The sequence below is a fragment of the Aethalodelphis obliquidens genome, unplaced genomic scaffold (assembly GCF_003676395.1).
Source record: "Aethalodelphis obliquidens isolate GAN/ISIS:26980383/991018 unplaced genomic scaffold, ASM367639v1 scaffold11, whole genome shotgun sequence".
Lineage (NCBI taxonomy): Eukaryota > Metazoa > Chordata > Mammalia > Artiodactyla > Delphinidae > Aethalodelphis > Aethalodelphis obliquidens.
The window spans coordinates 14,896,480-14,920,104 of record NW_020837955.1 but is presented as its reverse complement, the minus strand read 5'-3'; the positions used below and the strand labels follow the sequence as shown (position 1 = coordinate 14,920,104).

Sequence of the window (23,625 nt, the reverse complement as noted above, 5' to 3'; positions counted from 1 at the left end):
CAACACCTGGAATGGCCAAGCAATGGAGCAGGCTACCTTAGGAGGTGGTGGCCAGAAGCCCCGTCATCAGAAGCCTTAGACTAAAGACTGCACCCTAGAGCAGTCGTGCTACCTTGCTGATCCCTATTGAGCATGTGGCCACCTCAAACCCCCAGATAAAGATGTTTATGCAAACATCTGCCAATGATGCTGAAGAAGGAATCCCTCAAATTCCTTCCAGCCCAGAGACACTGTAGATTAAAAACCTGGATGATGTTGCTTTTCACTCTTTTCCTACAGCTTCCACCAGTTGTACAGCGTTTGCAGTGCTAACTGCTGTGCTGATCATTTTACAATGATTATCTCATTGAAACTTAACCTATAATATAGATACTATTATTATCTCCCTTTCACAGATGAGACACAGAAACATTAAGTTACTTTCCCAGTGGCATGTGGAAACTTCCTGTTTGCTCCCAAGCCCCTAGACTTAACCACTACATTCAATGGCTTCTCAAAAAATGTTTGTTTCCAGTTCCATTTTTACAGTGTCTTTCTCAGGTGTTCTCAAAATGTGATCTTCAGAACACCTGTGTGAGAACCATATATTTTTGGTTTTGATGCGGAGCCAAATATTTTGAAACTCATATTTTTATAAATATTCATGTTCCCCATATGTTTGAACCCCACAGTTTTGGTAAATATTTATGTTCCTGGGCCCTACCTCTTACCTAAGGAACCAGAATGTCTGTGTGGAATGGACTGGGAATATGCATTGTTTTACAAGTACGCAGTATGATTCTGATGGGCATTCAAGTTTGAGAACCACTGGTCTAGAGCTTTCTAAGGAAAGCTGGAGGGGAGACCGGATCCTGAAAAGCCTCATAATTCTCTGAACAGCTTAAACTTTGCTCTGAAGGCCCTGGGGAGACCTTGAAGGGCTGAAAGTCGAGTCTGACGTGATCAGGATTGCTTTTCGGTAAGTTCAGTCTGGTGGCTGTGTGGCCAGCGCTGGAGGCTGGAGACTGAGCACGAGCCTCTTGTATCCTTTAGGGGAGAGGTGATAATGGGCCTGAGCTGAAAAGCGGCAGTAGGGTCAGGGCCCTGTTTTTAAGGCAGCCTTTTCTCCAGTGTCAGTTGGGTATAGAGCTAAATGTATACAGACCCTACTTAAATGAGAAATGGAACCCGTGTTACACACAGATTTTCTGATGAAATATTCCAGTCAATTTATATAAGCTCATGTATTCTATTGAGATAACAGCAAGTGCTAAGCTCCTCTGACATCTTATTCTTGCCCTTTGATTCTTATCACCAGCCCCCCTTTACTGTCAGTGGTATATGCTCTGGAGAGCTCAGGGGGTGTGTTTGTGCAAGGCCTCATCTCCGGTGCGGGTGGGGAATGATGGTTGCCTGGAAGGAGCAGAGACCCAGTGTTGCCTATTGAATAAACAGGGGAAATGCAATGGCATGTCAGGGGGTGAGATGGGGTTATCGGTTCCTAAATCTGCACATAAACATAACAGAGGGTGGTCAAGGCATTAAAGAGTTCTGGCAAAGCAGCCGCTGCTCCGTAGGAGGGTGAATAAACTGAGAGTTACGGGTGCTTTTATGGATATTATGAAATGCCATTATGCTCCTAAGAGGCTGGGGAAAGCCCTAGTTTTTGTCTGATACTATCCTTTACCCCACTGCCCACATCCGTCTTCTTTAGATTGTGGTATGCATGGTTTCTCCTCTCTCTGGACTCCTTTGGAACTCATTTGCAGGACATCCACAGGTAACACTCATTTATCTAATTGTTTCTTGAATTTCAGTTGGGTTCCCCAGCTAGAGTTTAAATTCCTTAGGAATAGGGCCCATGTATTATTCCATGGGATTCTCCACTATGCCTAGCACAGTGTGGTCACCCAGAGATCTTAGTAAATGCTGTAAGGTTGGGTGGCTGCTTGGCTGAAGTCTTGGAGCACATATATGATAGTTACTTTGCAGCTAAAGCAGCTTCGACAGAGTGATTAAATTACTCTCTCAGTAGGGTCACAGTCATTATCTGTCACAAATGTGCATTGACTACCTACATCCTGAATTGTTCAGAAAAAAAAAAAATGCTTTCAGAACACTCATGATCTAAATAAGGAATCAAATGCAGTTTCATATTTGCTTCAGGTGATCCTGCTGCCCTCCCATTAATATGTATTTATCAAACACCCACTCAGTGAATTTAGTGAGGCCTTGGTACTGTAATAGATGCTGTAGAGGCGTTACAGATTCTGTAGAAAACATAGGCTCTGCCTTCAAGAATCCTCATGAGCTAAGCTGGCATGTGGGCATTCCTCTGTTAAAGGCCAGTTTCAGCGTATGGGACTTGCTACCCAACAGGGAGGATGGGAACACATCTCGGCCTTGCCAGTCTCCCCCCTGTCCCAGCCTGTGTTGTCAGAACTAGCTCCCTTATTCCCTACTGCCTCATGGGATCAGAACTTGAGCACAGAAAAGTCAGTTAAGAGGGCCCTGGATAGGAAGGAAATCAGTTGGCCAAGGCAGTTAAGTCTAAGACGTGGAGTCAGGAGGGCCAGGGTTCTAGTCCTGGCTTTGGTATCCAATTCTGGGTTAAGGGGCAAAATACTCCGAGACTCCATTTCGTTATCTGTAAAATGAGGTGGAAATGCCCACCTCTCAGGGCTATCAGCAAATGTAACTGAGAAGATAAATGGAAACACATCGCCCCTCACTTTCCCACAGCCACCTCCTTCCCCTGGGCTCATATCTGCTCTTTGATCAGCATCTGTCTGCTGGATTTTCTCCCCGCTTTCTATCCTCATGACTACTGGTTTGCTTTTAAGCCCTGATCATTTCTTGTCACAGAAACTATATCTTTTTACTTTATGGTAATCCTTTTTTTTAAGTTTTAGAAGTCTCAAAAATTATAAAGGTAATGCATGTTTGTTATATAAAAAAATTTTAACCATCAGAAATCTGTACAGGAAAAAATGAAAATATTTGTCTGTTTCCCCAAATCCTCATTCTCTTAGAGGTAACTACCATAAACAGTTTGGTGTGTCTTTCCAGACCATCTTTATGAATTTATAAAATACACACAGACATTTTTTCTCTATAAATAGAATCATTGTATACATATTATTTTGTAACTTGATTTTTTCAATTAATTGATTTTTTGTGTGTGAATTTATACACATGTGGACTTTCTTTAGAAAGTAGATTATTGTGTACATTTTATTGTGCAGTTTGCTTTTCATCTGAGCTCATAGACAGCTGTCTTTTAATTGGTCTTCTTGTTTCCATCTCATACCTCTCCAGCCCATCCTCCACCAACCTACCAGAATGATTTTTCTAAAACCCAAATGGGGAACCATTGATCGTAGGATAAAGTCCAGACTTCTTGATCTGACAGTTCAAAGCTCTCTACCATCTGTCCCCTGCTGAATTCTGCAACTTTATTGGAGTATTTCTTAGATTTTGTTGTTGTTGTTGTTAGCAGCAGAAACCTTTTGTCCTCTGAACAAAACCTATGTGTACCCCCAATGTATTAAACAGGTAAACACGGAGCTCTTGGGGTTAATGTGTACATAGGTGGGGCCTCTAGACCCCAGCTGCTCAGGCACCCTTCCCTGTACCCTAAGCCCCATTCTCTATCCTGCTTTATATTCTCTCTTAGGGCGTTTTGGTCCTTTGTGAGATCAGCCTCAAAAGGTCAGAGATGTAGACAAACCTTCCCAACTTCTCTTTTTTCATCATAGGCCTGCAACTCAATTCTTAAAAAACAAACTTGGAAGCTTCTTGTTAACCTTCTTACCTGGAGGAAATGAATTTCATGTTTATTAACTTTTTGGTGACGTATCCTGAATGATTCCTCTTGGATTCTAAGATGTCCTCCCTTAGACATGGAGATTTAGAGAGCCAGTTTTGGAGACTCATTCTTGTCGCTTTTCTGTCCTTTTTCATGGTGAACATATTAGGCCTTCTCCTATTGTTGACCTTTTCTCTTTGCTCTGGAGTTACTATTATGTTTGGATCTTTATGATCCAAAGACTGTGAGGTCCTTTATGATTGAAGCAAGAAGACCAATTAGAGGACAGCTGTCCATGAGCTAAGATAGAAAGAAAGCTGCAAAACAAAATGAATCCAGCTGGATGGTCCCAGTATCTAGCTCAGAGCCTGGCACGTAGTAAATGCTCAATAAACTTTTCATCCCCAGAAAGCATGTCAGGTATGACAGACAGTTCCCTCTGCAACAAGGGTGAGGAAGAGATACAGTTATTCCCATTGCTGGGTGTGTGAGGCCCATAGTTTGCTGTCAGTATAGCTTTGGAAGTGGTCCCTGGGGCTGCAGGCAGGTACGGATGGTCAGCATCCCTTCTTGCCAAACCACAACCTGGCTGCCTCTGCTCCTCCCATCTGCATAGACCTAAACAGAAAGGGGAAACTTGGGGGTGCTCTCTCTTTGCTTAATTCACACCAGTGATAGCTTTGTGCATCTTGAGTTTGATAACCACTGAATGACCACCCGAAAACCACGCTGGGACCATTTTAGATTCAACACCAGTCATAAGAAACTCTGAAAAAAAATCAAGACATATATAACTCACAAGCTGAATTTTGTGGCTTTTGTGGATCTATTTATTTATATTTTTCAAAAGCAGTAAGTCTACAGCCTTAAGATACTCAAAATGACATTCTTTGCTTCCTTTGACCACAAAAGCCACACGTCTGCTTCATTACCAGGAGACTGTGTTGGGGGAGATTGCAATCTTCCTACTTATCTTTAAAAAAAGCAAAAACAGAAGCCAGGAACTCCTGTGTTGGTTGCAATGCATATGTTGGTTAGGCTCTTCAACTGTTAGAAAAGGATTTGAACTTTATCCTCAGCCTGTCTGGTTAATTGGCAACGTGGCATATCTGTCAGAGGGTGTCATCTCAGATGTTCTGGTCTCTGATTCCTGTGCTCATATTTAGGCTTTCCATTTTTTAACGCTTCTTGGTACATTTTTTTCTAATATGGAATGTGTTCGGTTGGCTCTTATCTTTTCCAGCTATTTGGCAGGTACCCATTCTGTCTTAAATTCTGCCAATTGTGCCTCAACTTTTTTCTTAAGATTGCTGATACAGGTTCATTGGTCTTTGAATGCATTGGGAGCTTCTTTTTGATTATTTCCCTACTCTTTCCTAGGTAACTCAGTGGCATGTATCTCCTCATTCCTCCTCCAGCACGGCCCAGGCTCCCCTCCCATGGTCTTATACAGTGGGACATATTGTACAGTGCAGCCTGCCTGCTCATAGATCAGACTTAATAAATCAAGCCATCTTTTCTCACTGATCTTGTATTGGCCTCAGCATTGGTCTCACTCAGTGGTCTAGACATCCATCCCCATCCACTGGAGCAGGCACTTGATGTGAATGAAACCAGCATCCCATTCCTGGTCTTGCACTTTTCCCACATATCTCACTTAATATGTAATATTTCTCACTTTTAGGCATATAAGGTATTTTGACCATTATTTGGAAATACCCCCACCTCCTGCTCATGTTGCCTAACCAGCTATGCCAATGCTCTTGAATGGAAAAGAATGACTGAGAACCTTCATGAGCTGTCTTGCTTTCCGCAATGCCTGACTGTTAGAAGTGTTTGGGGGAGGCTTCTTTATCATTTAGGGTAGGATTCAGCCACATCTCCTGCGTGGCAGAGCTGCACTGGGAGCAAGTCGCAACGTTTTCAGAAATCTCAAAATGAATGTCCTCTGGTGAGGTCTACTAGGTCTTAGAAGTAAAAGTGAGCCATTGGACTAGTTTCTGCTGTCCAGACTGAGGTCATGGGCACAGCCATGGGATGGGTATCACCTCCTGTATACAGATACACATTTAGTATTCGTTCAGAGAAAATACATTAAGATTTCTGTGACATTTTGGTGTAAAACATCTGCCATATGATGGAATTAGAAGAGTAAAGCTCTTGAAGTCTTGGATGAAATCTCACTCATCTTTGTGAGATGTAGCTCTCAGCATATGTTAGCATCTAGTGCTCAATAAATATTTGATGAACGATTGGAGTATCACATTATAGTTTGGCTTTAAATAAACAAGATCAAATTATTTGGCTTATGAAAAATGACTTAATTTTGTTGTCTCAATTTTCAGTACAACTGAATTGCCAATTTCTGGGACTGTAAGTAGCAAGGGAATGAGATGGAGTAACGAGATAGGTGCACATTAATTTGTTACTGGGTTTAGGGTCATACGTAGATTTTTTTTTTTTTTGGTCGTAGTAAAATTTAGAAAGATCTTTTCTTACCTTTTTCTAAATCTGAAATATATTTCCAACAGCTGCAAATACTCAGGGCTCTTGTGGCATTTTACTCTAGAATAAGAAAAAAGTAGACCTCTTGGGTGGGGATATTTCATCCTTTTATCTCTAGTTTACTCTCCATTACCTTTGCATATTTCCACATGGCCTTGAGCCACATTCACAATTGAATATCTCCTCTTCAGTCAACAGGTGAATCCTGAAAATTTCAGGAGATTTGCCAATTTCACATTGAATAGTCAAACCGAAATGTTTTATTAAAAAAAGTTTTTTTTTTAAACATGATGTAAATCCATTTTGAAATTAGCAGAATTTTCTGCCCTAGCTCAGGGTCATTATCTAGGGGCACCTTTCAAGGGATGGTTGTCACAATTATGAGCGAAGCCTTGTTTTGATTTTAACAATTTCCAGTGCAGAGGCGAATCCTTGAGACTTCAGCAATGTACAGCCACCAACTGAGGGAGAAAGTGTATGGTGCTATATGTCTAGAAACCATTTCAAATGCCTGTTTTGAAAACCTCGTTACAATCTGTTTAAATGCAGTTTTTCAAAATAGATTTTTAATGGTTATCTTCTGAATAGCTCAGATTAGCAACTGAAAAGAAAAACAGCTCTTAAAAAAAAGTAGATGATATCAGAGGGGGGAAAATTGTATTTAATTCTGTGTGATGGTTGCTATGGTGACGGTTGAATGTAAATTTCAGTTTATGTAAAACTCTGCTAAGGTTTTGATGAGAGACCAGAGGCAAGGCTTGGTGTCAGTTGGTAAAGTGGCTAAAAATCATCTATTAATGGGGCAAAAGAAAACAAAAGTGGGGAGAGAGGGTCACACAGCTCTCTCCCCACCCAGGTATCATGTCAGCACATACTAACCACATAATGTTGGCCAAGGCAGTACAAATTAGAGCAGGGAACGAAAAATGGTACTTCTCTTCTCCCTTGACAATTTCTTCCTTGAGGAAATTGAAGACAAGAGAGCTTCCTTGGGGAGGAGGCAGCTCTTGCAAAGATGAACTCCCATGTGCCAGTTTTATTGGTTTGAAATAGGCGTTTGGTTGTGGGAAAGGAGATTCAAGCATCAGATGTCCTTTGCAGACCCTCTAGCCACTGTTCCCTATCTTTTGAGTACTTGATCAAACCAGCAAGAAGGAAAAACAAACACCTGGCTAGAGGGGTTAATAACATCATGTTACCCTAAAGCTTCAGGCATTAGAATTGTAAATCCACCTGGAGAGTAGGCTTTTGCCTCTTAAATTAAGGATTTAATCTAAGAAGGAACAGTTAAGGATCAGTTAGTAACTGAGCTAATTACAAACAGGTGTTTGTTTAACTATTGCTACCTACTTAATTCTTTAGTATTTATGTGTAGTTGCTCTAATAGCACATCCCCATATACTTATTTATTATTTATATTTGTGTTTATGTTTTTTAAAGAGGGTATGAGTGAGAAAGCATAGCAATTGCTTTCCATTCATCATATCTATAAAACATGGGTCTTCAAGTCCCTGGGCAAAATGCCAAGTGGTCACTGCCCACCTGGCTAATTGCAGACCAAAGAAGTGAAGACAGGCATGGCTAATCTATGCTATGGGCACTCAGGGTAATTGTCAGTGTCTCAATTTCAGTTGCTGCTACTCATGTCCTAAGTAAAATTGGGAAGTAACTGAATTTACCTTTTGATGACCTTCTAGCTCTTTTTCCTCCAATTTCCAGACAGCTCACTGCTCAGCAGCCCCCTGATTCAGCACCTTCATGTCCAAAGTCACGCACTCTGACTGTGGAAACACCCTAGTAGAGTCCTTCTCTTTTTACTCAACTTAGAAATGCCCCAGTTTCCAGAATGATCTTTCTCTTCAACACTCTCCCACATTTAGTCAAAATCTCCTCTCCAAAGTGACTGATCTCAGCATAATGCGAGAAGGTAATTGGATTTTTTACGGTCCTCCTTAAAGGATTATCTAGCAGAGTGCCAGACTCTGGTCTTAGATTTCCTTTCCAGAAACCAGACCTGCTGATATCTTGATCTTGGAGTTAGCCTCCAGAGCTATGAGAAAATAGATTTCTGTTGTTTAAGCCACCAGTCTGTGTTATTTTGTTATGGCAGCCCTAGAAAACTAATACAGATTTATAGATGCATAACATTTGTAGGTGGCTGGGTAGTTATTACACTGAGTGGCAGAAGCATTATTCAAAATTATCTTGATCTAGTTCAGTGGGGTTGATCCTAAGTTCTGCTCTGAGGTCCATAAAAGCAACTCAACTAGTGCAGCAAGTTAGATGTCCAGCATGGCAATTGACTTGTAAAGATGAACTACAGGTTAAGGTTGACTACTTAACAGCTGCTGAAAGCTGTTACAAAATTAAGCTACATTAATAAAAAGATAGCTCCCCAGTCGTGGAATATTATAATTTCACTATATCTACCTAGAATGGTGTTTCATTCTGGGTGACACATTTTTAGGAGGAAACTGACCAACTAGATTATATCCAGAGAAGGGCAACCAGAGAGTTTGGAAACATGTTGTATGAGCTGTCATGTCGTGGAAAGGGTTGTGGCTGTGTTTGAGTTGTGGGGGAAGGAAGAACTCTATTTGAGGTGGATGTTCCTGGGAGGCAGGAGTGGTGGACATCACGGAAGTTCCAACATTCCTTCCACCCTGGATGATTAGTGGAGTCAGTGAGTGCCTGGCATCCCCCTGGTGATAGTTATTGTGCATGTGACATAAGTTGAAACAGTCAGAGTGAAGGGAAGAGCTTATATTCCACGCTCGGGGGGAATATTTTTCTCTTTTTCCTCTGGTCCAAAGTGAACCTGCACCTGCCATAACCATCATGCTACCAACCTGAGAATGAAGCTCATGCTGAAGATGACAGAATAGAGAAATGGAAAGAACCAGGGCCGTGACGATGTTTCTGAATCCTTATGTCAGCCACCCCCAAACCTCCCAGCTGCTGGACTTGCTATTCTGAGAGATAAATGTCCTTATTGTTTAAGGCATCCTAAGTTGGAATTTCCTTTACTTGTAGCAGAACCATCTTAACAGATTCTACAGGGTTGGGCTGAAGACAAGGATGAGCTTTCACAGATAATTCCAAATACCCATCAGTAGAGTTAGACCCTTCCAAGAAGGGAGCTTTTGTTACTGTAAGAATTCAAACAGAGTTTGACTATGATTTTTAAAAAATCCTTTACTGAGTGGAATTTTGCTCTAAATGATTTTCAGGTGTCATTCAAACCCTGATGAGGTAAGATTCAAAAATAATTCTTACTAAGGTGTGAGTGACCATGAAGCTGAACTTTTCCCCAGGGCATTTGCATTATCTCCAGCATAACTCAGATGAAGCTTTTATTAGTAGAATGTGGAGGTGGGGGGAGGTTTTGTGCATGAGAGCCTTCCAGGTGCTCCTTGCCTACTTCATGAGTGTGGCACTGTGCTCTTTGCCTATAAGGGTCTGTGTCTGGAGTCCCCACTTTTGGAAGGTTGCTGAACCCTAACCAAAAGGGAAATAAACCATATTGTGACTGCTGGATTTGCAAAAGACAACATACAAAGGGCCTACAATATCATGGAGAGGAAAAGTGAGCAAGAGCAAGGTTTTGTGGATTGTGGGCTCTTAGTGGGAGGGGCACAGAGGCTGAGGGGAGGGGTGAGAGGTAGACTAAACCTTGCAAGGATTACAGGGAAGCAGTTTTCCACCTGCTTTTTTTTTTAAAATAAATTTATTTATTTTATTTTTGGCTGTGTTGGGTCTTTGTTGCTGCGCACGGGCTTTCTCTAGTTGCGGCGAGCGGGGGCTACTCTTCGTTGCGGTGCGCAGGCTTCTCATTATGGTGGCTTCTCTTGCTGTGGAACACGGGCTCTAGGTGCGCGGACTTCAGAGGTGGGGTGCTCGGGCTCAGTAGTTGTGGCTCACGGGCTTAGTTGCTCCACGGCATGTGGGGTCTTCCTGGAACAGGGCTCGAACGCGTGTCCCCTGCATTGGCAGGCGGATTCTTAACCACTGCGCTACCAGGGAAGTCCCTTTCCACCTGTTTTAACCCATGCTCCCTTTTGACAAATGTCCCCCTTCCATAGTTCATATTATAAAAATTATAGTTAAAACATAATAGAATGTTGACTGTGCTTTAAAAGCTACACAGTTTCTCCATTCTAATTCATCACTGACAGGACATTTGCAAACACTCCTGCCTCCCCTCTGAGAACTTTTGAATCACTGGGATAGATTTTTCTTGATACTGGTCCCAATGTTGATCAGGTTTCTAGTGGTTTCTGTAATTAAATATAAAATAGTAGTGAAAACTGTATTTTGCCGTCATGCTCATGACTCTGAACCAGAAAGTATGACCTCACACTGTATATCTTGTATGCTACATAACCAGACTGGGCTGGTTGGGGAGAAATGTTCACAGAAGCTGAGAATGTAGTTGGCGAGGCTGGTGTGGTGTCACTCACAGAGTGTCAGAGCTGCACAGGGGCTCCGAAATACAATTGTACTGTCCACTCTATCGTAACGCCGGGGAGGCCATCTGTGAGCAGGGATGTGACTCACTGGGGGCCAATGGTTGATGAATCCCTGACCTGAGGGTAGGAGTGTGAGCACGCCCAGATTTTACTTCAGGGGATCATTTTTTAAGAATTTGGATTTGCAAGGAAATCAAATCTGATTGATTTTTCAGTTAGTGAGAGGGATCAATGCAAACAGGAGGCCAAGGTGGTGTGAAGAGGCTAATTACTAAGCTTGTAAATATTTTCATGTGTAATGGGGGCAGATGACTGTCCAACCAGTGTTTCTCCCTGGTGGTGGGAATTCTCAGTCTCAGGCACTGGGCATTTCTGGTGTCAGGGTGGCCAGCACTTTCCTAGCTCTGTCTGGGGAACCAGAGGAGAAAAAGAAGCCAAGTTCAGAGATGGGCTCAGTGCTCACGTTGGCCATATGTGTAAGTGGCCAGCCTGTTTACCGCTCTGAGGCTTTACCTTCACTTCCGAGAGACCTCATCCCCTCTCAGGTGGGAAAGCCTAGTCGGCTTCATTGGGGGGCACTCAACCAGTTTCTTTACTTCCTGCTCCTGGCTTTCCAACGTCAGGCTAAAACAAGGCAGCTCAATTGTTGGATTCCAGCTCCAACACAGAAACTTAAAATTCCCTAGAAAAGTCCCTCTAAAATGGAGAATATCATTCTGGAAGAAACAGTTTGATCAGCTTTGTTAAGATGTTAATTATTAAATAAAATCAATAATTTTTAGTTTGATTTTGACTCTTTTCAGTTAAAAAAATCCTGAAGGTCATTCCTTCAAAGATTTAAAAAAAACCTAAAAAAACAACCAAAACCCAGAAATCCCAGTGTGTTTTTGGTGACCCTCTGGGAAATGGGGGTTAGAGGAAAAGCCTCTGAGGTAGTGGTAGAAGGGGTAAGAGTGTGGTTTCCAGTTTGGGGACTTCTTTTTTGTGGGTTCTTAGTTGTTACTGCCACCAAGGCACAAGTGTCAGCAAGGCTGGGAGAGGCCCAAGCCCGCTGAACTGGGGCCATGAAAGCTGTGATTGCCCTAGGTCATAGCCAGCCCAACAAGGGGACACTCTGGATTCCAGTCAGATGGAGTGGCCAGAAGCCAGCAGCGGCCAGCAGTGACCACTACCAGAAAGTTGGCCAAGGTTTTAAAGAAAGAATTAACGTCACAGAAACAAAGGCAAGCAAGGAGTCCCAAACAGTTGCTCAGAACACATACAGCATAGCAGGGTCGTGTCTCTCTGAGCCTGTTCTTGGGGGGAAGGTGTGCTGACTACGCTTTCATTCAAAGGTGGATAGCTGGCAGGGGACAGGCCAAGGACATTGCAGAGGAAGTGCAGCAAGTGGAAGAGAACAGAGGGAGTTGTGGCTGTAGGTGGATTCTGGCACAATACAACCCACCTTTCCCTTTCAGGAAATAGCCAAACTAGGAAAGTCCCTAAGACCTTTCATTTGTAGACAAACTGGTTTGGTTGTTTGAATTGTGATACTGCCAAGCCATGGTTTTAGACTCATAAAACTCAAATCCAAGTATGTTACAGTGGGGGCTGTTCTCATGTCCTAACTGTTAATAGAAGTACTTCATTATTAATAATAATAATGGTCAGGGGAATGGCAGCTGCCTTTTTAATGAGCACTTAATATGTGTCAGGCACAGTGCTCAACAATAACAATCCTAAGAGGCTGAAATTATAATTTTCATTTAACAAATAAGGAAAATGAGGCATGGAGAGGTTGAGTAACTTGCCTAAGGTGACCAGCTATAAGAGCTGGGATTCACCTTAGATTGGTAAGAGCACCAAATCCCATGCTCTTAAGGACTACCATATATGTGGCAGCCATGAGAATGCATCTTGCAGACCTCCAGCTGCCAGGAGTGCAACTGACTAAGGGCCCCAGGCCTGTGCTCTGAATCCATCATGGCATTTTCCCACGGGCTGCTCCCAGCCAATGACAGCATGGCTGTCAGCTTCCAGGTCAGCTCCCAGAAGACACAGGATTCCTCCAATAGCCAACTTCATCTTGCAGAACTTTCTTTAGACTACTCAGGGGTCTAGGTTGCTTCCACCCATCCTTCCTTCCTGCTGTTCTATCAGGCTCAGTCCATCTGATGGTTTTCCCAGCTTCCCTCCCCATTTTCTGCTGCAGGCACTTTCCCTAATAAAATCCTTGCATCCTCTTCAATCCCATTTTAGTGTTTGCTTCTCAGAAGACCTGGACTAACGCAGTGTACCACACCAAATTTCAGGACAGCTTGGTTCAGCCTGCCAACATAAAGTGGGGATTAGTCAGTTTCCTGCTTCTCTTCAGATTCCACACTAAGAGGCTCAAGGCCCAAGGCCTTTCAGTGATCCTCCCTGTGTTGTATTTTTCCCCCCAGCTGGCAACTTAGGTGGTTGGTCTTATTCATCGATTCATCCATTCATGCAAGAAGGATTTATTGATTTCTCACGGTGATTTCTAGACCCCAGGGATCCAAAGATGAATATCAGGGAATCTGCCCTCAAAGAAATCACAGACTAGTGGAAGAACAATTTGGTCGACAGATAAACGACTCTAATTGCTAATGACTCTTCTGTGCTTACTCTTTGTCAGGTACTCTTTTAAGTGTTTTATATGAATCAGCTCATTCTATGCTTACAACTATTGAATGTGGTAGGTGGTATTATCATCTCCATTTGCACACGGGGAGCCTGAGGCACAGAGAGGTAAGTGGCAGAGCTGTGATTTGAACACATGCAGAGCCCTCTCACTCACTGCTGTGCTACGCTGCCTCTTGCCCTGCCACCTCTTCTAAGAGTGTGACTGTGCCTGGGGAATGCAGGCTTCCACTGCGATGGAAACCCTGAGCCCAGAGCAGTTCAGTTCCCACTTTAAAAGTCCCTGTCAGCTGCCATAGTGATCTGCTGGGCAGTCTGGTGGGTGCAGATGCCTGCTTGTTGTGGATAATCAAGACTTGCTGCTCCTGCCTGCCTGGAGGTAGCAGGATCTCTGCTGGTGTCTGTCTCCATGGCTACCCAGAGCATCCCTGGGTTGCCTGACACTCACTTCCTGGGTCACGTTGGACTGGCTAGCCCTGGACTACTGTATGCAGAGGTATGCTTCTGCTCATTTCCACATGGAGAATCATTTCATAGGAACTCTCATTCGTTAAATGAATAGTAACAAAAATAACAAATAACTTTGTCTAGTACTTAAAAGTTTTCAAAGGGCTTCTAAGTGTTTCTCACTTAATCCCAATAAGCCTATGCAGCAGGCCAGGCAGGTGTGAATATTCTCATTTTAAAAGAAAGGATACTGAAGCTTTGAAAAGTCACAATACCCTGTGACTTGGGAGATGGGACTTAAATCCAGGCCTTCTGTGGCTTCCTTGACTGTACTCTTCCAGATCCCCTTGGTAGCTGCATGTATGTTGCTAGGAAATACTACACCATATCTTTAGAGCCTTGCCCTTAGTAGCCAGGTTTTAATTATTGGGGGCAGTCAGCAGCTCCTGGGTTTTTTTTATTTGGGGATAAAAAATAAAGGGGTTTTTATTTTGACCCACAATTATTTAAGCAGATTTGGATGCCATCTTGTTGTTTTGTATTTTTTTAAAGCAGATCACTGAGGAGAGCATGCTCCCACCCCAACTTGATGGTACATGAAAACCAGATACAGCATTTCAGGGTGAGGAGTGAGAGAAAGTTACCCATTCCAAAGATGGAAAATGAAACTGACCAGTCCAGTTTCAGAGTTTCAGCTGGTTAGAATGCTAAATGTCAGCAAAAGTGGGGGCAGGTTAACACCCTCTTGGCCCTTCCTGGAAGTGTGATGACTGAGTGGTAGACAGACAAAAGAAGAGGAGTTTTCTTTACAATTTCTTAACCTTGGTTCTACTATCAAGAGTTGCCTTCATCCTGTCAGTTCTTGGCTGGGTGAAAATAAACTGCATTTTCGTGGTCTGCTCCAAAGCCCATTTGTCCTCACACCAGTAAATCCAGATATCAGTGTCTGCTTAGATTAGAATTGATTCCTGATCCAGGAAACCGAGAAGAAGCAGTTTAAAGACTAGTTATTAATGGCCTCATTACAAGTCTGTGTCATGCCATTTGAGCAAAATTTACATACAGAGAGGAAGCACATTTATAAGTGTCGGAAAGAGATGAAGAAAGAGGAAGCTTTCATGGGGGGCTGTAGTAGCCCCTGCTTTGTTAGCAACAATGGGGTTTCCTGAGCAATGAAACAGGGACCTGCTGGCCTCCAGCCCTGAGAGCCCTGGTGGAGAACTTTCTCCCCAGTGGTGGCCTTTGGAATGTAGGTATGGACAGTGTGTCTTAAAGCTCTTGATAAACTTGGGCAGTGAAGCTGTGCTTGGTTGGAGCAGCCCCAGAGATGATGGGTCCAGGATAGAAATGGGTTTCTGTGGAACCTGGATCCCATGATGTGGCAGCAGATTTTTACCCAACCCTTCCCAGATTTGTCACAGAGACTGGTTGAGGGAACTTCAGCCTGTGGCCAGGAAGCAGCTCACACAGGGAAATTATTTCCCCACTGGGGTCATGTTTCCCAAGAGCAGCTGCTCCTTTGGTCTGGGAACTGGCTAGGAGATGGCAATCTTGAGCTCTTAATGTGGTTCAACCATTAAACTAGCAGCTAATGACCTAGGGCCAGTCAGTTCATGTCCCCATGCCTCCAGTTCTCCCATCTGCAAAAGGGAGGTGGTCACACCTGTCACATGTGCCTGGGAACACAGAAAAGAACAAATGAAAACACATTAAAAAGTTCTGAGGCACTGGGTGGTGCAAGAGCTCTAAATATCCCTCAGCTTGTTGGGTGAGGATAGAGTGACTTGGCTGTGGTACTCAGAAAAGTTTCCTGAAGGTTGAACTTGGGAGGGGGTTGGAGGGCCCCAGCCCCAGCTGGGCGGGTAGGAGAGCTGGAGGCAGATTTTATCATTGGTGGGCAAGGGTGAGCCCATACTTTCATCGGTTGTCATGGCAGCCTCAGCTGTGGGGCTATTTTTATTCAAGCTGAAGAGCAAGTAGGGTGAGATGGGGAGGGGACGGGAAGAACCATCATCCTTTGCTTTAAAACAAAACTAAACTAAACTGACACTTCGAATAGCTCATTTAGAGCAACTAGGTGGGGCCAGGATAAAGGTCTTAGGGGCCTGAGCTCTCCTCTCCTCTTGTCCTACCACCTTATCCTGAACTTTGAGTACCTTGAGGAGGGCCAGGGGAATTACCTGGTGAATAAAGGAAAAACGATTCCCTGTCTATGTGAGCTGGAAAAGACTGGGGTTGATGTACAGTAGATTCCTGATCCAGAGCCCTCTACCAAGTGCTGCAGATCCATCGATGTGTAGTGAAACTGGGCAGCCTCAGGAATCTGCAGCTGACACAGACCATCTGGATGGCAAAGCAGGTCGGACGTGACAGGTGAGTCAGCCTGTGTGGGGAAAGTCAGCAGCGTCGACTGCCTCAGGAAGTCAGTGTGGGCTTATGGGAGGAGCGGATCCATTCTTCCTTCTCCTTTCTACTACTTTCTCCTTATTTCCAGGGAGGCAGAGTGGCCACCATGAGTTTATTTAAAGTCTGAATTGGGGATGTGTCCACAGGGCTCTGCCTTACCTTTTTGGCATCATGAGGATGATGATGATGAAGGTGACAAGGACAATGATTGATGTCACTCTAATGAACTCACACTAACACCACTAAATAATCATCACCTCCTCCCTCCCCTGACTTTAGTGCCAGTAAGACATGTGGTGGGTAAGAGTCTGGCGTTCCACTGACCCTCTTAACATCGTTCTGATTGATGACTGTACATGACTTCAGGGGGTAGCTTGTGACTTGCGGGTTGGGTATACTTGTCACTGTGTTGGGAGTTTTTTAAGTGAAAGGGGTTAGGTGGATGGGAAATTCAATACCCATTAACCAAGGTGGGTGAAAAGGGAGAAAGAAAGACCCATGGGTGATGACTAAAATGAAAAAGCAATCTTGATGTTTGCCAGGAAGCTGCGAGAAGGTGGGGTTGTTGAAACCCAAGATCTGAGTCCCACCACTGCCAGCCTCTCACCTCCCCCCGCGAACCCACATGCTTTTGCAGTGGAGCAGAAGCTCCTTCACTGGGATCCACACGTTTGGAATCTGGGGACAAGGCCAGGACTGAGATCTCCCTTTGTGCTTTCTAAGGACATAACAATAGCTATGACATTGATTTTCTAAGCTTATAGCTAGTGTAAACAAGATACACGGTAGGAGAAATGTTTCGTCTACTTAAGAACCATTTTTCTAAGCATTTTGTGAACCATGCTTGTGGTATGCTTTCAGACATTGGGTTAATTATAGCATCTTATTTGCTCATGAAAGCAGGTAGAGCAGGATGTTGGCTTGGTAACACTTTGTTAGCCACTAGTTCATGTTATTTTACAGACTTAAAGACACTGCTTGCTCAAGGTGTGGTGGGTGCTCAGCCCCTCTGCGTCTCGATTCTGACCAAGATTTAGAAAAGAGCTGACATATTCTACTTGTGTGTCTGGAATTATTTCAAAAACAAGCAAATTCAAGAAAATTCTTCAACTTTCAGAAAAATAAAACTACGTTTTTGGGAATTCCCTAGTGGTCCAGTTAGCGCTCTGCACTTCCACTGCAGAGGGCACGGGTTTGATCTGGTCCGGGAACTAAAATCCTGCAAGCCACGTGGCGTGGCCAAAAACAAACAGACTAGGGTTTTAATCTATATTTTACAGAATTTCTTTTTCTCATGAATACTATTTAGTGACAGGTCTTCTATGTGTAAACCAAACTCCTAGCATGGCATTTGGGGTTCCCTCCCTGTCCCTCTCCCCTCACCCTCCCTCGCTGCTTCATATAGAAGGTGCCCCCCTTGCTTCCTGTGGCCCACACACATCATTTGCTGTCTTGCCTTCGTGTCCTTAATCATGCCTTTACCTCTGCCAGGAAAGTCCTTCCTACCCGGTGCCTGCATTCTCTGTGCCTTTCAAGGCCCTACTTGTCACGTCTTTGGGGATGTCCTTCCTTCTTTGATCCTTTAGTGGCCATAAACTGTGTTTTATAAATCCCTGCTTATCCATTGTAATGTTTTGTTTTGAAGTTATTCCTGTTATCATTTGTCTGTGGAAGTTGGAGAGAAGCTGTTTCTCTCCTGTGCGGTCCCTCCACTATCAGCAAGGACAGAAATATTCTCACCCTGACATTTCTTAGGGGGCCTAGGATAGGCTTTGAATATTTGTTACTCATTGATAGGCATTGGATGTTTGTTGAAGGAATAAAGGAATGAATTACTAATTATTTTATTAATTTAAATGGAAAATATGCTTTTTTCACAAGAATGGTAATCTCAGCACCTAAATGCTATTTGCCTTAGTTAAAGTAAATTAACCTGTCTTCTTCATCCTTCAGGAAGTTTTTCTCAACTTTCTAAACTTCTGTTACATTTTTCATGTGCCGGGACTTTTATAAACACTAAGAAACATAACTCACTTTAGTTAGCTATATTTATGGTCTCATAATGCTTGCTGGTATCACATAGTTCTCTCAATTGTTTCACGTGGAGCCTCACCTTCCCAGTTCAGTTGTAAGCTCCTTAAGGCCGACACTCTTGAGGCACACTCTTGGGAACCCCCGTGGGATCCTTGTCATGCATATTCAGTAGATACTTGCTCAGTGATTAGGAAGCTCAGGCTTCAGAACATTTTATGTCAGGCTTTGAGAAATAGTTGTTTTATGATTTCATCATCATGGCTTAGATAGGCTGGATGAGCTTCATAATAGCTGAGAAATTTCATCCTGAGTGGAAAAGCCTCCAGAAGTTTCTCCAGACCTCAGGCAACTCTCTGTACTCCTGCCCCACCTATGTGGTGGTCAAATTTGGGTCTCAATCCGGGATGCAAATGCAGAGGGAACATGGCCCCTTTCCTTCATGGACCACGCTGCCTAGGTTGTTTCGCTATTCATTTCTGCTTTCTTCCAAGAAACCTTTGAATCTTCTTCACTCTTTCTTTCATCAGCCACACTGGAAATCCCGGATGCAAATTGATAATATCCTCCTACTTCATATCAGCCCAGAGACACATGTGGGCCCCTGTCTGGCTCCAGTGACCACTTCTATTTCATTCCATTTTTGGCTAGATTGGTGGAAGGCTCTTAATTCTCAGTTGAAATTTATCTCCTTAATTTCCTTCTCTGTTCACTTTCTTTTTCCTTGTTATCTAAAAGTCAGATAAAATAATTCGACATGTTTATGCTACAGGCCTTCTTCCTGCCTTCCCACCTTTGCTTTACCTTATTTAAAATAAATCACTACTAAATGTAGCTTGACAAAACGAAAGCAGTATAGGGACTTCCTTGTGGCGCAGTGGTTGAGAATCCGCCTGCCAGTGCAGGGGACACGGGTTCAATCCCTTGTCTGGGAAGATCCCACATGCCGCGGAGCAACTAAGCCCATGTGCCACAATTACTGAGCCTGTGCTGTAGAGCCCGCGAGCCACAACTACTGAGCCCGTGCACCACAGCTACTGAAGCCTGCCCGCCTAGAGTCTGTGCTCCACAACAAGAGAAGCCTACACACCACAGTGAAGACCCAATGCAGCCAAAAATTTTTTTTTAATTAATTTAAAAAATAAATAAATAAAACGAGTGATTTTAAAAAAAAAAACAATGAAAGCAGTATAGCATAATTCAGCTTTTCCCAAACTTCAGTCATTTGAGGATCATCAACATGGGTTTTGGTTTATCTTTTTTAACAGCTTTTTTGAGATATAATTTATATGCCATGCAATTTACCCATATAGAGTGTACGATTCAATGGTTTTGGGGGGTATATTACATTATCAATTTTTTTTTTTTTTTTTTTTGCGGTATGCGGGCCTCTCACTGTTGTAGCCTCTCCCGTTGCGGAGCACACACTCCATTCGCGCAGGCTCAGCGGCCGTGGCTCACGGGCCCAGCCGCTCCGCGGCATGTGGGATCTTCCCGGACCGGGGCACGAACCCATGTCCCCTGCATCGGCAGGTGGACTCTCAACCACTGCGCCACCAGGGAAGCCCCTACATTATCAATTTTTAAAAATTGTGAATATATACATACATATACACATATATGTATATACATATGTAACATAATATTTGCCATTTTAACCAATTTTAAGTATACAATTTGGCATTAAATACATTCACAATGTTGTGCAACTATTACCACTATCTGTTTCCAAACTTTTCCTTGTACTCTTAACAATATTTTCTTTAAGTCAATTCCCGTTTTTTTTATTTAAATAAATTTATTTTAAAAGGAAACTTTGCTGCTATAAGTGAAAAACCAGTATCTCTTGATAGAAACAAGGTAACTATAAAAATAAAGACAATAAAAACAAAACAGTGGTATTAAATTCTACTAGACACTCATGCCTACAGAAGCCTGTGGGCTTAGGGTCTTGTTCCTTCCCTGGTTCAGAGAGAGAGGTAAGCATGTTAAGGTGAAGTTAAAAGCATCCTCTTACCAAACTGAGCCTTTCTTCTTGATATGAGTGGGATTGAAAGAATTGAAAGGGGACTGCTTTCTTACTGTGTGGCTCAGTGTCACTGCATGTTTGCTGTACACTTTGGAATCATCTCCTGTGTACCAGTCACCTGCTCCCCAGTGTGGGAAACTATCAGAGCACACGAGAGCGTGGATTTGGGGGTTAACTTTCTATACAGCGTGCACTGTGTGACTTGGACAATGTATTTAAATTTCGGTGTCCTATTTTTTTCATCTGTGAAATGGGCAGAATTATTCCAATCTCTTAGTTGTGATAAAATAGAATCACATATATCAAGGGTTTTGCATGGGTCCTGGCCTATAGTAAATGCTCAACAGTGGCAGTTGTGGTCATTTTAAAGAATAAAGATACCTGTTTATAGTACTTTCCCCAAAGCTTAGCATTACCTTACAAGAGAAGTTAGCGTGTATATTCTGGAAAACAAAACACACAAACAAAAAAACGCTTCAAGATCAGAAAACATCATTCTCTGGCCATCCTTACCCTACCCCTCCCTCAGACTACCAAAAAACAGTCCTGACTGAACACCAATGTACAGGAAAGAAGCAGTAAGCACTGTGGTCTGAAAACTTATTTGGAAAATGAGACAGTTGTAGCTTTGGGGCAGAGGCCCCCTGGAGCACGTGGGACCCTGGCTGGTTCAGTTGGAGTTCAGTGTCTTTTGACTTAAACCCCATCCTTGGAATGTGCCTGTTGGCCGTGGTGGCAGGTCATGGCATACCTAACCAAGGCAGTATTGCTTAGAACAAGGCAGGACCACCAGGTGTTGGTGAGCAAAAGCCTATGTCATGTCTCATGAGCTACAGTTACAACCCCAGACCAGGAATAGCAAGTGATGCTGCTTCCTGCCCTGGTCCACATCCTCAAAGGAGGCACAGACCCCTGGGGGAGAATTCCCGTTCTGCCTCTTGCTTGCTTGCTGCATGACCTGGGCTGGGTTACTTCAATCCTTCAGGCACCGCATTTCCATCTATCAAATAGGAATAGGATATTGATTTCTATCTCACAGGGTTGATGTGAGAACTAAATGAGATTGACTATTAAAGCAGTCACCACGATGTTCAATAAATGGTAACTTTTATTGTTGTCAATATTAGTAATAATCAGGAGTCTGTCACCAGCCCTCTTACCTAGTATGAGCTTGTCCATGTGGCTTGGTGTGTGTCCAAGTGCATACACATACTCAATTCATTTAAAATTCATAGTTTCTTTAGACCCAAATAATGATAAATAACTTTTTAGACTCCCTTGTAAAGGAAAAAGAATTATGAGCCTTTAGTGTTGGTAGATTATTTTGATGTTGTTGAAATACATATAAACATATTCAACTCCGGATGCTTATTGTTCTTTCCCAGCTCCAAAAGCAAAACAAACGAACCAGATACAAATACACACATAAAATAAATACAGGGCAAACTGACTACATTTGTTTTGTCATAGATGATGGTCATTTACTGAAGCAGCATCATGAACGTGGCGCAAAGCTGTGGTGCTCGCTGATTCTGTCCCAGGGGCTTGCTACAGCTCCCCAGTGTTATTGTGGGACTTGGATCTCCCACTGCATTTCTCTATGTGAAGCAGTGTGTGGGGAAACCTTCTTGTGTTCACTTGGCATAAATGCCTCATTTACATGTCATCCTGCCCCCTGTCTTCTTTCCTCATTAGTCCCTGACAGCTTAGCATGACCTAGTTGCAAAATGATACACACACACACACACACACACACACACACACACACACGGGCACCACAGTCCTGTGGCTGGGCCCAGTTATAATGTGGTCATCCAGATAATCTGGAATGTCTTTTCATCCCATTTTAAAGGCATTGTCATCTAAATGCAAAGCCCAAGCACTGATTCTCATAAGACTTCATCTGAGGACTTTTGGCAGATACCAGTTTTGAGAAAGATTGATTCACATCCTGCCTAGATCCCCAAAGTTTTGAAGCAGCCTCCAAAAGTAAACACAATATAAAAAAGAGAAATAGGAAAGACCAAGACCTGGATGAAAATGTTAACAGTGGTTAAGAACCAAAATTGAGACTGAGCTACCTGGCAGCAAGGGCAGAAGGTGAAACACACCATGTTAGCTTGTTCTTATTGTCTAATGAGAGAAAGCAGCCAAGTTCTCTGGGGACACAAACTTCCTGCCACTGAACTCAAGGAGTGTTTGCCACAAGGGCCCTTTATAGATGAGCTGGATGCACAAAGAAAGTCTTCTTCTATAATTTCTCCAGAGTTTCTCCAGGCCTTATAAAAGCTGAGAGGATATTGTTAAATTTTAAAGCAGTAAGGATTACTATTGGTGTCTTAATAAGACTTTAACTGGCGAGGATCCTTGGGGTTTTCAGTGTGCCTTCACTCAAACTTTTATTTATTTGAGTCGCAGGACAGTAAAGCTGGTGTTTTATCTTCAAGGTGGGGAGGGGGCGAGAGGAATCTACACATTTAAGTGGGAAACTTTGGAGCCATCTCACTCTTTCAGGTGGGTTTCAGTGGTACTTTTGTCTGGGTTGGTACATGCTTCAAAGGAAACTCTGCATCTGCTCAAGTGGTTGGACCCTGGCTCGGTCTGTAGTGCGCTGTGGAAGAGGCCGATGTGGCTGAAGAAACTTAAGTGATGGTGCTGTCAATCAGCGCCACCAGAATCTCCCTACAGAGTGAATGGCATCCTGCCTGACTTCTTGAAATGAATTAGCTGCCAGTAGCTAATTCATTTCAGGTGACTAAATGAATAGACCTACTGGAAGGGATCGTTTATAGGACCCATCTGAACGCTGGGGAAATCTGCCAAGTGCTGTACTATTAGGACCAATCTCATCATAAATGATACCAAGCTGATGAAGTGATTAGACAAAAGATTCAGCTGTTAACGTCTCTCTTCACCCATCCCCATCATCAAAGTGCTTTCTCGTTGTGGAGAATATGAAAATACATGAACAGTTGGAAGGTAGGAAAGAAGGAAGAAAAGAGGGAGGGGGGAAGGATCATGCAGTTCATCCATACATTTTCTTCTGCCCTTTTAAAATGCATTTTCCTTTATATAATTGATATACTACATTATAAGATATATGATTTTATATTCTGCTTTTTTGCTTAACATGTCATAAGCTTTTACTTAAAACTCTTTGAAAATAATATTTTTAATATTCTTTTATCAGACAGATTGTTTTTAGTTTGTCAGCAATGCAAAGAATTATTTAGCAGACATCTTGATTCACTATCTTGGTCTACATTTTGAACAGTTATTTTCCTCCTTAAGAGAGATTTCTAGAAGTA

The 23,625-nt window shown here is 43.0% G+C and overlaps 1 protein-coding gene across 3 annotated transcripts in view; it reads left to right on the top strand.

The window, feature by feature from the left end:
* The window catches only part of PIK3AP1 (phosphoinositide-3-kinase adaptor protein 1), a 114,448-nt gene that overhangs the window by 23,539 nt on the left and 67,284 nt on the right, over window positions 1-23,625 (top strand). The window contains exon 1 of one of the 3 annotated variants that reach the window (XM_027112162.1): window positions 15,967-16,224. The exons of the other annotated variants lie outside the window; for them this stretch is intronic. The gene's annotated coding sequence lies outside the window, so the exon portion shown is untranslated. Of the gene's footprint in view, window positions 1-15,966; window positions 16,225-23,625 lie in introns of those variants that run through there. 3 annotated transcript variants of the gene reach the window in all.